Below are 17,051 nucleotides of genomic sequence, written 5' to 3'. Positions count from 1 at the left end.
TAAGGCAGTGTGTAGTGTGTGGTTCACTAGCAAAGTGTTGTGTGGGGTTCAGTAGTAAGGCAGTGTGTAGTGTGTGGTTCACTAGCAAAGTGTTGTGTGGGGTTCAGTAGTAAGGCAGTGTGTAGTGTGTGCAAAGTGTTGTGTGGGGTTCAGTAGTAAGGCATAGCAAAGTGTTGTGTGGGGTTCAGTAGTAAGGCAGTGTGTAGTGTGTGGTTCACTAGCAAAGTGTTGTGTGGGGTTCAGTAGTAAGGCAGTGTGTAGTGTGTGGTTCACTAGCAAAGTGTTGTGTGGGGATCAGTAGTAAGGCAGTGTGTAATGTGTGGTTCACTAGCAAAGTGTTGTGTGGGGTTCAGTAGTAAGGCATTGTGTAGTGTGTGGTTCACTAGCAAAGTGTTGTGTGTAGTTCAGTGCACCATCCCCCCAATGAAAAGCAGGGGTGTCACTAGCACGTTAAGAGACCATACAATAAGTGTCAGGGGCCCGAGACTGTTCAACTGCCTCCCAGCACACATAAGGGGGATTACCAACAGACCCCTGGCAGTCTTCAAGCTGGCACTGGACAAGCACCTAAAGTCAGTTCCTGATCAGCCGGGCTGTGGCTCGTACGTTGGTTTGCGTGCAGCCAGCAGCAACAGCCTGGTTGATCAGGCGCTGATCCACCAGGAGGCCTGGTCACAGACCGGGCCGCGGGGGCGTTGACCCCCGAAACTCTCTCCAGGTAAACTCCAGTAGGGCAGTGTGTAGTGTGTGGTTCACTAGCAAAGTGTTGTGTGGGGATCAGTAGTAAGGCAGTGTGTAATGTGTGGTTCACTAGCAAAGCGTTGTGTGTGGTTCAGTAGTGTGTGGTTCAGTAGTGTGTGTGGTTCAGTAGTGTGTGGTTCAGTAGTGTGTGTGGTTCAGTAGTGTGTGGTTCAGTAGTGTGTGGTTCAGTAGTGTGTGGTTCAGTAGTGTGTGGTTCAGTAGTGTGTGTGGTTCAGTAGTCTGTGGTTCAGTAGTGTGTGTGGTTCAGTAGTGTGTGTGGTTCAGTAGTGTGTGGTTCAGTAGTGTGTGGTTCAGTAGTGTGTGGTTCAGTAGTGTGTGGTTCAGTAGTGTGTGGTTCAGTAGTGTGTTAGTGTGTAGTACATCTGTAATGCAGTATGTGCATGATGCATCAGAAATGTTGGGTACAGTGCGATAGTTGGTAGCGGGTTTTGTGTGTGGCACATCAGTAAGGTAGCTTTTTATTATTATTATTATTATAGAATTAAGCGTAGATCCGGTAAGGGTCATGAATGTTTTACAATAGTAATGTTGTGTGTGCTGATACACTATTGTTGTGTGTGTGTGTGTGTGATGCATGTTGTGCAGCAACAATATTTTGTGTGTGTGGGTTAGCTGTTACAGCGTGCGCTGGAAGTGATGCAGCAGTTATGTTGTATACTGTTTATGGTGCTGTAATACTTTGTGCTTGTTGTGCAGGGATTATGCTGTGTGTGGTGAAGAAGTTATGCTGAAAGTTTATGGTGCTGCAATGTAATTGTATTTGTTTTTCAGGAGTTGTGTGTGGTGCAGCAGTTACGCTGTAAATGCAGTGCGAAGGATGCAATGGATCCTATCCTGGACAAGCACCCATATTACGAGCACAAATGGTAGTCTGATGGCTCGTTACACCCGGTTGTAAGTCAGCAAACAAAGAACTCAGCAGGACAGATCAAGGGCAAGGCAAACAAGCGAAGATAGATTTCTTTACCTATATGTTCATTCTTTAATATATATACACTATGTACAATATTATTATTTTCAAAACTAAATGCTAATCTCACAAGAGTCATACAGCACTGTATGTACAATATTAATAAGAGAATAAGACAGATTGTAAATGGTGCAAATCAGAGCCACTGAAAGCGGTAGTAGTGACGGCCAGTGTCAGCGCAAATCTACTACTCAGCTCGGTATTCTGAAGTGATCTCACCTTGGTTGCAGTTGTCAGCCTTCATATAAGTGGCAAATTTAAACCAGACAATAAGAGCAACAGTGAGGCCTCAGAATTGCTACACTCTAAATGCCGGTACACTCGTTGAGTGAGCTTGGTGAATGATTGTGACACGAACGACTAATAAAATGTAACATACTACGCGTACACCACAGAATATAAAAGAAATATCACCATTTATTCAATAAAATTTGCAAATTGGAACATATGCCACCCAACAGTTGTGCGAACATTGCGTTCAAAAACCTATATCAGTGGTGAAAATTTGTAGTATATCAAATGAATCATTCTACAATTATGGGACGTGTTCTAACGATTCCAAGTGTCTTGTATTATTTTCCTACAAAAATGAATTTACCATCACGGAAACAAAACTGAATGTGTGCTATCCTGCCCGTAAGATATGATCCATTGTATTTTATACACGTTAAATTGAGAAACCTGCACTTACACACTTGAATATCACTCTCCGCCTTTGTCAAATATTTAGGCACTATTTGCAAGGTTTGAAGCTACGTCACTGATGTTTTGGAAGCTGTTTTAGCCATTCCAGGGTGCTTGAAGTGGGCTCAAGAACTTATGTCACAGGGCACGTCAACATACCAATTGTTTCAAGAATTTGGAAGAGTGAATTAGTGAGCGAGAGTGAAAGTGGGAGGGCGAGACGGAGTGTGTGACTCAACACGTTGTGTTCATGGTGCATATTCTGGGGCCACTTACATGTTACATAGGCAGACTGATGCACACAAATTTTGACACCTTAATTATCATGAGATTTTGGGGAGTTAGCCTCCGTCCCCTTATTGGTACCTAGACAAAATTTATGTAGTTGTTTTGAGTTGGTTCCAGCATGTTCATCGCGGTAATTTACCTTCAAACACATGTTTTGACTGAGTCTGTTCCAGTCTGCTTGCCTCTTATATTGTTTGTGGTTATCCAGAGTTATTCTCAGAATTAAGCACAGGTAGTGCAGCTTAGACTGAGTTTTAGCCTGGTTATCATTACTGTGTATTGAATTGTGTCCGCATTAAATTTCTTTGATTATTCTCGGGGAGGGAAAGTTGTGGAGGTAGTCTCCAGCACTGTTTGTGGACATTATTGTTTCCAGGCCATTTATGATTTAGAAATTGTGAAATTGTTTTCAGTTGAGTCGGGATTTTCACTGCACACTCATATGGATTGTCAGGTTTTGGAAAATGGGAAGAGCTATTAAGACGACTCAGAGAGTCTCTGGGAGACAGACGAAATAGGATTTTCCTTAGATGTGGTGAGCTTGGACTGCAGCATTATTTACTTACTCTGTCGCCAAAATCTTTTTGTGGATATATCTTTTAGTGTGGCGAGGAACTGTCTTCCCCTCACACATTCCCTACAACCTTATTTCGACACTTTGTTGCAGTTGGTCTTCGTCTCAGTGTTAACGGGGGTAGTTATTTTCTTCATGCATACATGGTAGATTAGGTTAAGTAAGATTCATCAGAAAAGAGGACAAGTTTTTCCTGATGATGATCTTAGTCAGATGGTGAGCCGCCACTTGAGGTTTTGGTCATCTAACTGAGGCCGTCCTCTGGCGGCTTAGTGGTCCATCCCTCTAAAAAAAAACTCATATTACTATGCGCTATAAAACCTTCTCATTTTCTCATTGTCTCGTGAGAACACTGATAACTCTCGTCTACTTAGTGGGAATATTGTCGTATTGCTGAGTTTGTACTTAATCATTTTTGTCTACCTGAAGTCTACCTGGAGATGTTTCTGGGAGTCAAAGCCCTCGCGGTCCAGTTCTTGATCAGGCCTCCCGGTGGATCAGGGCCTTATCAACCAGGCTGTTACTGCTGGACGCACCTAGTCCAACGTACGAACCATAGCCTGGCTAATGGGGCACTTACTTTAGGTATTTGTCCAGCTCCCTCTTGAAGGCAGCCAGATGTCTATTGATAATTCCCCTTATGCTATGGTGGGAGGCTGTTGAACAGTCTTGCGCCCTAGACACAAAGTGCATTTTCTCTTAGTGTACTCATGGCACCCCTGCTTTTCATTGGGATATGTTGCACTGTCTGTCAAGTCTTTTGATTTTGCAGGGAGTTATTTCTGTGTGCAGATTTGGGACCAGTCCCTTTAGGATTTTCCAGTTGTTGATTATGATTTATCTCTCTCGCCTGCTCTCCAGGGAGTACAAGTCAACTGACTCCAAACGTTCCCGGTAATTAAGGCGCTTGGCTGAGCTAATATGTGCAGTGAAGTTTCTCTGTGCATTCTCTAGATCTGCGATTTCAGCTGCTTTGAATCGAGCTGTTAGTGTACAGCAGTATTCCAGCCTAGAGAGAGCAAGTGATTTAAAAAGGACCATCAATGGCATGGCATCCCTTGTTTTGAAAGTTCTAATTATCCTTCTTATACTTTTCCTTGCAGATGTGATAGTGACACTGTTGTATGGTTAGATTTTGTAGTAAACTCTGTTCTGCCTAAAAATTCCTCTAGTTTTCTATAACGGAATAACTGAAATTTGTCCTCAATGAACATCATAATTTGTTTTCTGCCGCCTATTGGAAAACTTGGAGATTTGGAAACGTTAGTTTAATATGTTTATTATGCACCCCATACCCATCCTGTGGGCGGTAGTCAAGAGATTACAGAGGTACATAATTGGTCCAGGGACTGGACTCCAAAGTTTTGATAGCTGAGCAAGTTACAGAGGTAATGAACTCACAATTTACAAAGGTAATGAACTCACAATTTACAAAGGTAATGAACTCACAATTTACAAAGGTAATGAACTCCAGGTAAGTCTGGTCACAATCATGACAAGCTACAAAGGTATTTACAGATTACAGAGGTACGTAATGGGTCCAGGGACTGGGCCCCCAAAGTTTTGATAGCTGAACTAGGTACAAAGGTAATGAGCTCACAAGTTACAAAGGTAATGAATTCTGTAGAATGGTTACTTACGTTTATACTTTGGCTACAATCATGAACAAATTATAGAGTAATGAGCAATTCACACTTCCACACCCGGTCACAACTGTAATGAGTTATTGGTGCAAATATTGATTGTTGAGTCACACACACCACACACACACACACACACACACACACACACACACACACACACACACACACACACACACACACACACACAACCAGCCAGGAGCTAGGACTCGACACCTGCAACCACAAATAGGTGAGTACAAATAGGTGAGTACACACACACACACACTTTAGTTTAATATCTTTATGCACCCCATACCCATCCTGTGGGCGGTAGTCAAAAGATTACAAAGGTACATAATGGGTCCAGTGACTGGACCCCAAAGTTATGATAGCTGAACTAGTTACAAAGGTAATGAACTCCAGGTAGATCTGGTCACTAATCATGGCAAGCTACAGAGGTAATGAATCAGCTTCACTCCTATACATGGTTACAGTCATGAACAAATTACAAAGTAATGAACCACTGATACGTCCACACCTGGTCACAATTGTAATGAGTTATAAATACAAATATTAAGTGGATCATACACCCACACTAGCGCGCGCACGCACATACACACACGAGGGCGCACGCACGGACATGTGCACACGAGCGTACAAATATATGCATACACACAAGGACGCACACCCACACACACACACCCACACACACACACACCAACACCCACACACACACACCCTCACACACACCCACACACACACCCTCACACACACCCACACACACACACCCACACACACACACACACACACCCACACACCCACACACGCACACACACACCCACACACGCACACACACACACACACACACACACACACACACACATGCACACACACACACACACCCACACACACACACATGCACACACACACACACACACCCTCACACACACCCGCACACACACCCTCACACACACCCACACACACGCACGCTCACACACACACACACACACACACACACACACACACACACACACACCCTCACACACACCCACACACACACACACACAAGAGAGAGAGGGGTGGGTTGATTGCATCTTCTTGGACTGCAAGAAGGCCTTTGACACAGTTCCTCACAAGAGATTAGTGCAGAAGCTAGAGCATCAGGCGCATATAACAGGAAGGGCACTGCAATGGATCAGAGAATACCTGACAGGGAGGCAACAACGAGTCATGGTACGTAATGATGTATCACAGTGGGCACCTGTGACGAGCGGGGTCCCACAGGGGTCGGTCCTAGGACCAGTGCTATTTTTGGTATATGTGAACGACATGACGGAAGGGTTAGACTCAGAAGTGTCCCTGTTTGCAGATGATGTGAAGTTAATGAGGAGAATTAAATCTGATGAGGACCAGGCAGGACTTCAAAGAGACCTGGACAGACTGGACACCTGGTCCAGCAAATGGCTTCTCGAATTTAATCCTGCCAAATGCAAAGTCATGAAGATAGGGGAAGGGCACAGAAGACCACAGACAGAGTATAGGCTATGTGGCCAAAGACTGCAAACCTCACTCAAGGAGAAAGATCTTGGGGTGAGTATAACACCGAGCATGTCTCCGGAAGCACACATCAATCAGATAACTGCTGCAGCATATGGGCGCCTGGCAAACCTGAGAACAGCATTCCGACACCTTAGTAAGGAATCATTCAAGACACTGTACACCGTGTATGTCAGGCCCATACTGGAGTATGCAGCACCTGTTTGGAACCCGCACTTGATAAAGCACGTCAAGAAACTAGAGAAAGTACAAAGGTTTGCAACAAGGTTAGTTCCAGAGCTAAGGGGAATGTCCTATGAAGAAAGATTAAGGGAAATCGGCCTGACGACACTGGAGGACAGGAGGGTCAGGGGAGACATGATAACGACATATAAAATACTGCGTGGAATAGACAAGGTGGACAAAGACAGGATGTTCCAGGGAGGGGACACAGAAACAAGAGGCCACAATTGGAAGTTGAAGACACAAATGAGTCAGAGAGATAGTAGGAAGTATTTCTTCAGTCATAGAGTTGTAAGGCAGTGGAATAGCCTAGAAAATGACGTAGTGGAGGCAGGAACCATACACAGTTTTAAGACGAGGTTTGATAAAGCTCATGGAGCGGGGAGAGAGAGGGTCTAGTAGCAACCGGTGAAGAGGCGGGGCCAGGAGCTAGGACACGACCCCTGCAACCACAAATAGGTGAGTACAAATAGGTGAGTACACACACACACACACATGCACACATGTGGTAATACTTTATTTACAGCTAGCAAAGTCAGGGTATTTCTCCAGAATGGTCTGCAATATACCACTGTGGATAAAATACTTAGCCATTTCTTGAACACTTCTGAGTGAGTTGTTTCTAAATTCATTAATTTTATCACACTCCAGTACATAATGACGCAATGTGTGACAATAGTCCATCTGGCAAAGTTTACATTTCGTTTGGTCTACATCTGGTGGTGGTGATTTAACCTGCCAAAGATACTTATTTGGAAACGCTTGGAGATTTACCATGTTCTCAGTGGATGGCACTCTCATGAAGATTTTAGTAGCGCTTGCAAAAGAAGACACGGTTCTATGGTTCACATCTCTATGTCTGATATGAGAATGAGGAACAGGATGGGTGCAAGTGCTATGCCTTTTTGGAACAGAGCTTTTCACTCTTGCAGCCTTTGACTTAATTCTGTGTACCATTACTTTTTGTGTTCGATTAGGTAGAAAGTTGAAGGTCCATCCGCCCACTTTTGAAAACTGAGTTTATGCATGGTTTTCGGAGATGTATTTATGTTCGATGTTGGACTTAGAATTGTAAAATATTTCATGAACATAAGAACATAAGAGAGGAATGCAGAGGAGAGAGAGAGATTTTGGGAGATGTTAAGTGAATGTATAGGAGCCTTTGAACCAAGTGAGAGAGTAATTGTGGTAGGGGACTTGAATGCTAAAGTAGGAGAAACTTTTAGAGAGGGTGTGGTAGGTAAGTTTGGGGTGCCAGGTGTAAATGATAATGGGAGCCCTTTGATTGAACTTTGTATAGAAAGGGGTTTAGTTATAGGTAATACATATTTTAAGAAAAAGAGGATAAATAAGTATACACGATATGATGTAGGGCGAAATGACAGTAGTTTGTTGGATTATGTATTGGTAGATAAAAGACTGTTGAGTAGACTTCAGGATGTACATGTTTATAGAGGGGCCACAGATATATCAGATCACTTTCTAGTTGTAGCTACACTGAGAGTAAAAGGTAGATGGGATACAAGGAGAATAGAAGCATCAGGGAAGAGAGAGGTGAAGGTTTATAAACTAAAAGAGGAGGCAGTTAGGGTAAGATATAAACAGCTATTGGAGGATAGATGGGCTAATGAGAGCATAGGCAATGGGGTCGAAGAGGTATGGGGTAGGTTTAAAAATGTAGTGTAAGAGTGTTCAGCAGAAGCTTGTGGTTACAGGAAAGTGGGTGCAGGAGGGAAGAGGAGCGATTGGTGGAATGATGATGTAAAGAGAGTAGTAAGGGAGAAAAAGTTAGCATATGAGAAGTTTTTACAAAGTAGAAGTGATGCAAGGAGGGAAGAGTATATGGAGAAAAAGAGAGAAGTTAAGAGAGTGGTGAAGCAATGTAAAAAGAGAGCAAATGAGAGAGTGGGTGAGATGTTATCAACAAATTTTGTTGAAAATAAGAAAAAGTTTTGGAGTGAGATTAACAAGTTAAGAAAGCCTAGAGAACAAATGGATTTGTCAGTTAAAAATAGGAGAGGAGAGTTATTAAATGGAGAGTTAGAGGTATTGGGAAGATGGAGGGAATATTTTGAGGAATTGTTAAATGTTGATGAAGATAGGGAAGCTGTGATTTCGTGTATAGGGCAAGGAGGAATAACATCTTGTAGGAGTGAGGAAGAGCCAGTTGTGAGTGTGGGGGAAGTTCGTGAGGCAGTAGGTAAAATGAAAGGGGGTAAGGCAGCCGGGATTGATGGGATAAAGATAGAAATGTTAAAAGCAGGTGGGGATATAGTTTTGGAGTGGTTGGTGCAATTATTTAATAAATGTATGGAAGAGGGTAAGGTACCTAGGGATTGGCAGAGAGCATGCATAGTTCCTTTGTATAAAGGCAAAGGGGATAAAAGAGAGTGCAAAAATTATAGGGGGATAAGTCTGTTGAGTGTACCTGGTAAAGTGTATGGTAGAGTTATAATTGAAAGAATTAAGAGTAAGACGGAGAATAGGATAGCAGATGAACAAGGAGGCTTTAGGAAAGGTAGGGGGTGTGTGGACCAGGTGTTTACAGTGAAACATATAAGTGAACAGTATTTAGACAAGGCTAAAGAGGTCTTTGTGGCATTTATGGATTTGGAAAAGGCGTATGACAGGGTGGATAGGGGGGCAATGTGGCAGATGTTGCAAGTGTATGGTGTAGGAGGTAGGTTACTGAAAGCAGTGAAGAGTTTTTACGAGGATAGTGAGGCTCAAGTTAGAGTATGTAGGAAAGAGGGAAATTTTTTCCCAGTAAAAGTAGGCCTTAGACAAGGATGTGTGATGTCACCGTGGTTGTTTAATATATTTATAGATGGGGTTGTAAGAGAAGTAAATGCGAGGGTCTTGGCAAGAGGCGTGGAGTTAAAAGATAAAGAATCACACACAAAGTGGGAGTTGTCACAGCTGCTCTTTGCTGATGACACTGTGCTCTTGGGAGATTCTGAAGAGAAGTTGCAGAGATTGGTGGATGAATTTGGTAGGGTGTGCAAAAGAAGAAAATTAAAGGTGAATACAGGAAAGAGTAAGGTTATGAGGATAACAAAAAGATTAGGTGATGAAAGATTGAATATCAGATTGGAGGGAGAGAGTATGGAGGAGGTGAACGTATTCAGATATTTGGGAGTGGACGTGTCAGCGGATGGGTCTATGAAAGATGAGGTGAATCATAGAATTGATGAGGGAAAAAGAGTGAGTGGTGCACTTAGGAGTCTGTGGAGACAAAGAACTTTGTCCTTGGAGGCAAAGAGGGGAATGTATGAGAGTATAGTTTTACCAACGCTCTTATATGGGTGTGAAGCGTGGGTGATGAATGTTGCAGCGAGGAGAAGGCTGGAGGCAGTGGAGATGTCATGTCTGAGGGCAATGTGTGGTGTGAATATAATGCAGAGAATTCGTAGTTTGGAAGTTAGGAGGAGGTGCGGGATTACCAAAACTGTTGTCCAGAGGGCTGAGGAAGGGTTGTTGAGGTGGTTCGGACATGTAGAGAGAATGGAGTGAAACAGAATGACTTCAAGAGTGTATCAGTCTGTAGTGGAAGGAAGGCGGGGTAGGGGTCGGCCTAGGAAGGGTTGGAGGGAGGGGGTAAAGGAGGTTTTGTGTGCGAGGGGCTTGGACTTCCAGCAGGCATGCGTGAGCGTGTTTGATAGGAGTGAATGGAGACAAATGGTTTTTAATACTTGACGTGCTGTTGGAGTGTGAGCAAAGTAACATTTATGAAGGGATTCAGGAAAACCGGCAGGCCGGACTTGAGTCCTGGAGATGGGAAGTACAGTGTCTGCACTCTGAAGGAGGGGTGTTAATGTTGCAGTTTAAAAACTGTAGTGTAAAGCACCCTTCTGGCAAGACAGTGATGGAGTGAATGATGGTGAAAGTTTTTCTTTTTCGGGCCACCCTGCCTTGGTGGGAATCGGCCGGTGTGATAATAAAAAAAAAAAAACAACATAAGAAAGGAGGAACACTGCAGTAGGCCTATTGGCCCATATTAGGCAGGTCTTTCACAAACGGTATCCAAGCAATAAGCTCTGATAATTTTATTTACTCACGTGCATGTCCCACTCAAATCCAACCCCTATCATGTATTTATCCAACCTAAATTTGAAACTACCCAAGGTTTTAGCCTCGATAACTCTACTAGGAAGACAGATCCACTCATCAACTACCCTATTTCCAATATCTTAATGCAGTCTCTGATTATGGATTTACAACCTGGAAGTCAGTATGCAGAGAATTGGTTCACTGTTGGAAACAATGGTATATATTTTGGTAAAATTACCGACAATATCAATGGTATAAAATACCTACGCAGTGGTAAAATAAATAGAAATGCAGTATAATGCGTTCCTTCATTTCGTGTCGCCCACACAGTGGACTTTATTAAATCACAAACAGATCCACCTGAGCAGAGAGCACATGAGAATATATAGAGTGGTGAGTCAGGTGGAGAATATTGAGAAGGTTGGATCTGAGACGGACCTGTATGAGATGGGAAAGTAAGTTGGTTGTGTATATATTATAACGATGAAGTTTCCTGGCAAGTAGTTCAGCTATATTGCAAAAGTTGTTGTTGTGGTTGAAATTGTTTGATATTCATTTGGCCTACTTATTGATGTTCTGAAATACCTGTATTTCAAAATACCAATATCCAGGCACTGGATTACTGAAATTATGTTTTTGTTAAATTAATAATTTAAAGTTACTTGCTACTATATGTATCCAGGATTCAGTAAATTAACTGTTATATGATGTCTGACTGAACAATTTTAATTAACTCCATCGAACCCGTATTTAACCTAGACTGTTATATTAAATATATTGTTTTTCATACATTTGTTTTAGTAGCGCAATTCGTAAATAATTTAATATGCTGAGTGAGATTACTAAGAAACATAATTCTTTGAGTAATATCCACTTAATACGGATTAAGAAGAGGGTCTAGACGAATCTCCTATTAGTATTGACACAGGTGCTCATTAGGCCGGAGTTTGCACTTGTGTACTAATGAGAAGCGATAACGTAACCAGTGTGGTGCAGTAGACATGTCGTGTGTAGTGCCAAGCTGGTGAAGAGGTCTTCGTCTGGGTAACTGGAGTATATCCTTCTTGTCTTGCAAGCTGGTGAAGAGGTCTTCGTCTGGGTAACTGGAGTATATCCTTCTTGTCTTGCAAGCTGGTGAAGAGGTCTTCGTCTGGGTAACTGGAGTATATCCTTCTTGTCTTGCAAGCTGAAGAGGTCTTCGTCTGGGTAACTGGAGTATATCCTTCTTGTCTTGCAAGCTGGTGAAGAGGTCTTCGTCTGGGTAACTGGAGTATATCCTTCTTGTCTTGCAAGCTGGTGAAGAGGTCTTCGTCTGGGTAACTGGAGTATATCCTTCTTGTCTTGCAAGCTGGTGAAGAGGTCTTCGTCTGGGTAACTGGAGTATATCCTTCTTGTCTTGCAAGCTGGTGAAGAGGTCTTCGTCTGGGTAACTGGAGTATATCCTTCTTGTCTTGCAAGCTGGTGAAGAGGTCTTCGTCTGGGTAACTGGAGTATATCCTTCTTGTCTTGCAAGCTGGTGAAGAGGTCTTCGTCTGGGTAACTGGAGTATATCCTTCTTGTCTTGCAAGCTGGTGAAGAGGTCTTCGTCTGGGTAACTGGAGTATATCCTTCTTGTCTTGCAAGCTGGTGAAGAGGTCTTCGTCTGGGTAACTGGAGTATATCCTTCTTGTCTTGCAAGCTGGTGAAGAGGTCTTCGTCTGGGTAACTGGAGTATATCCTTCTTGTCTTGCAAGCTGGTGAAGAGGTCTTCGTCTGGGTAACTGGAGTATATCCTTCTTGTCTTGCAAGCTGGTGAAGAGGTCTTCGTCTGGGTAACTGGAGTATATCCTTCTTGTCTTGCAAGCTGGTGAAGAGGTCCACTTATTGAGGAATACAGAGACAGACAGTATAATAACCTATGTGACATGTCAAGATATCTTATTAATGAAAATAAGATACCAGATATACTAAGCAAATTTCCTAAATTTGCTTGTAACAGATAAGTGAACTATAAATATGTAGATATAAATCCATATGTATTCCTGTTAACCCTTTGGGGCCTAGTTCCTAGGCCTTTTGTGTATCCATATGCTCTCGCGCTACCATCCACAGGATGGATATGGGGTGCACAATAAACTAGCCACTTCGGTGGCAAAATCTAAAATCTAATCTGGTGGCATGAGACACCAGCCAAGACTGAGTGAGTGGCGACACAAGCTAGCTACTGACTCCACAGTTTCCTAGACAAAGTGCTTTGTCATCCACCTCAAGGAACACGTCAAGATCCTGTACACTTGTAAATATATAATAGAACATTACTAATATATAACATTTTTGCATATTTTTGTTGTAAACAACTATTGTAAACAATATAATAATGAAAATATTAGTGTGTTTATTGTGTTGAATACAACAGTACCATATGGTACAATGAACCATATGGTATCATTGTACTGTATGGTACAATGTACCATATGGTACCATTGCATCATATGGTACCATTACACCATATGGTACCATAAGGTACCATTGCACTATATGGTACCATTGTATCATATGGTACCATTGTACCAAATGGTGCTGTTGTACCATATGGTATCATTGTACTAAATGGTACCATTGTACCATATGGTACCATTGTATCATATGGTACCATTGTATCATATGGTGCCATTGTACCATATGGTACAATTGTATCATGTGCCATTGTGCCATATTGTACTATATGGTACCATTGTATCATATGGTGCCATTGTACCATATGGTACCATTGCACCCTATGGCACCATTGTACCATATGGTACTATATGATACCATTGTATTCAACACAATACCTGCACTAATATTTTCATCATTTTGTTTACAATAAACTTGTAAACAAGTTTTGTAAGCAATATAATGATAAACAAATTAGTGCAGTTATTGCATGGATTACAATGAGTGTACACTTATACAATATACATTATACTGGTCTCACAGGCCACAAATGTTATTAGAAAAAGAAAAAAATTAGAAAAGAAAAGAAAAAAGTATATAAAAAGAGTAAAATAAAAAATGGGATTTTGCGGAAGTCACTGATGTTGCCGCCACCCAGTCATTTTGGGTCAACTTCCCGCTGCTGTATCTCGGTAAGTACTGATCAGAATTTTTTTTTTGTCTTATTACCTTCACAAAAATATGCTCTTTAATTCTGTAAGAAAAAATAATTTTTTTTTTTCAAAATTTCTTGGACACTGGAGCACCACTTCAGATTTTGGCCTTGGACCCTGAAGGGGTTAAAGAGTACAGACATAGCTCCTTTGCATAAGGGAGGTAGTAGAGCACTAGCTAAAAATTGCAGACCAGTAGCCCTAACCTCTCATATCGTAAAAATCTTCAAAAGAGTGATGAGACGGTAAATTACAAATTTCATGGACCAGCACAACCAACATAACCCGAACCAGCATGGTTTTAGAGCAGGACGATCATGTCTGTCACAGCTGCTGAACCATTATGACAGAATTACGGAGGCATTGGAAGACAACCAAAATGCAGATGTGATTTACACAGATTTTGTGAAGGCGTTTGACAAATGCGATCATGAAGTGATAGCGCACAAAATGAAGGCCATGGGCATTAAAGGGACGGTAGGCAAATGGATTTTCGGTTTCCTAACACACACAACACAAAAAGTAGTAGTGAACAGGGCAAGATCCAGCATCAGTGAGGTCAAAAGCTCAGTGCCCCAAGGCACACTTTTGTATCATCGTTTGCAGATGACACTAAAATAAGCATGAAAGTCAGTACAGTAGAGGACACTGAAAAAGTACAGGAAGACATAACAGGGTTTTCCAGTGGGCAGTGGAGAACATGACATTCAATGGTGATGAGTTCCAGCTGCTTATGTATGGAAAGAATGAAGAACTCAAAAGGAGCACTATATACAAAACTCAATAGGGTCACCAAGTAGAAAGTAAGGAACACGTAAAAGACCTAGGAATAATTATGTCAGCAGACCTTTCTTTTAAAGACCATAACAAGACAAAGATCATGACAACCAGGAAGATGACGGGGTGGGTATTGAGAACTTTCAAAACAAGGGAAATAATGCCGATGGTGACACTCTTCAAATCACTAATGCTCCCTCACTTAGAATATTGCTGATGGCCCTGTTCAAGGCAGGAGAAATATCCGAGATGAAACAAATACAGAGATTGTTTACGGCTCACATTGAGCCTGTAAAGCACCTAAACTACTGGGAACGCCTGCAAGTCTTGAACATGTATTCACTGGAGCAGAGGAGAGAGAGGTACATGATAATATATACCTGGAAGGTACTCGAGGGCTAGGTCCCAAATCTGCATACCGCCATAACAACATACTGGAGTGAGATATATGGGAGGAAGTGTAAAATAAACCCAGTGAAGAACAGGGGTGCCGTGGGGACAATAAGGGAACACTGTATTAACATCCAGGATCCCAGACTATTCAACATCTTACCAGAAGATATCAGAAACACAGCTGGTACCAGTGTAGAAGCCTTCAAGAGGAAACTGTACAAGTATCTTCACCAGGTGCCAGATCAACCAGGCTGTGATGGATATGTGGGGCAGCAAGCCTCCAGCAGCAACAGCCTGGCTGACCAGGCAAGCACCAGACGAGCTTGGCCCATGGCCAGGCTCAGAGAGTAGATAAACTCTTGAAACTCTTCAAAGGTATATCAAAGGGAAGGAGAACCTTCTACTATACTATACTTGCCTCTTGTATCTAGACAGAAGTAAAGACAATTGGAGTGAAAACAATCTTTCCTAGCTGATGGCCTTGATGTATATTGTGAAGTCTTCCTCTGTCTGCCTGCCTTTCTCATATATTTATTTCTCAACATTTCTCTTGTTGCACCCAATATTCAAATAAGCCATAAACTAATGTTATACAATCTGCAGTTTAAATTATACTCTCATTGTGTACATGCTCATTGAGGAGAAAAAGCCAGATGCATTCAAAATTGTTTATTGATTATTACATGTAATTAGCTCCACTGACAAAAGCATATAATGTGATAAACATTTCATGCAGTTTTTTTTTTCTTTTTTTGCTGCAAGTGTTGATGTAAGAGGTATAAAATACCAAAAAAAACTGCAAAACAAAGACACACATATGCAGACTGGATACTTTATTAAGATAATGTCAAGGTACCAGACTTAATAGGACAATGATTCCACTTAAGAAATTTCCAACATGTGTAATGAAGAATCTTGTATAAATGATTATACAGGAAAAAAATTCACTGACTTCTTTTAGATATTATTGGTATTGTAAAATATTTTAATAATAGTAATGAGACAATAGTATAAACCATCACAAGAAAATTATGAAGATGCTACTTTTCATGTTTAAACAAAATAAGAATAAAAGTGTCAGAACAAAAAAAAAAAAAATTATAATCCCCAAACTAAAGTTTTTATTTTTTAAAGCAAGAAAGTTCAAAAATATAATTTTTATTATCCAATACTGATGTACTTTCTACCTGCCTTCACCCAGTAGTACATACATTTCTTTTATCTATGTATGTTTAAATTATTGTTTTCAGACATACAATAATTATAAAAAAAAGGATAACATAAAAAAAAGACATTCTGTAATTAACTTAAACTTAGAAAATTTCAATTAATCTAAATAATTATTTGCTATAATGTACATATGATTTATTTATTATTAAAAGCTAGAATTTTTTAACTGCAGCTCTTTGTTTTGATGTTGAGTGGAAGATAAGTGAAGATGTATACAGGAAGACGCAGCACACGGAGCAAGTACTATTTACCTGTGTGAGTGGCAAGTACTATTTACCTGTGTGAGTGGCAAGTACTATTTACCTGTGTGAGTGGCAAGTACTATTTACCTGTGTGAGTGGCAAGTACTATTTACCTGTGTGAGTGGCAAGTACTATTTACCTGTGTGAGTGGCAACCTTCCTCTTGATCATAACCTAAAAAACAAACAAAAGAAACAAAAGTTATAACATGACACTAATAGTGTATATAGGCGGCTTAACCAAACAATATGTTGACAAATATGTATCATACAATTCTAGGCTCCATAATATGCCATTATGAAGCTTCATCTCCTCAAATGTAATTTTTATTGTTGGATGACTAAACAAATATTCAGAAGAAAATAGAAAGTAAAAAGGAAATAACATTTTACAATGCAGCAGTTAACAACAACAAAGGAATAACACATTTTCATAAAAATGTGTTATTCCTTTATAAAATGTTACACATCTTTATAAAGATGGAGGATGGGGAGGAGGAGGAGGGAGGGAGGAGGAGGAGGAGGAGGGAGGAGGAGGAGGAGGGAGGAGGAGG

The 17,051-nt window shown here is 41.2% G+C and overlaps 1 long non-coding RNA gene across 1 annotated transcript; it reads right to left on the bottom strand.

Moving 5' to 3' along the window:
- Nucleotides 1-15,681: 15,681 nt before the first annotated feature.
- LOC138851873 (uncharacterized) lies at nucleotides 15,682-16,795 on the bottom strand. Its single transcript, XR_011391467.1, has 2 exons — nucleotides 16,639-16,795; nucleotides 15,682-16,560 (listed from the first exon to the last, which is right to left on the bottom strand). It is a non-coding gene; the product is annotated as an uncharacterized lncRNA (long non-coding RNA).
- Between the last annotated feature and the right edge of the window lie 256 nt (nucleotides 16,796-17,051).

Source organism: Cherax quadricarinatus, unplaced genomic scaffold, assembly GCF_038502225.1.
Source record: "Cherax quadricarinatus isolate ZL_2023a unplaced genomic scaffold, ASM3850222v1 Contig2506, whole genome shotgun sequence".
NCBI lineage: Eukaryota > Metazoa > Arthropoda > Malacostraca > Decapoda > Parastacidae > Cherax > Cherax quadricarinatus.
This window is presented reverse-complemented; position numbering and strand designations above follow the sequence as displayed.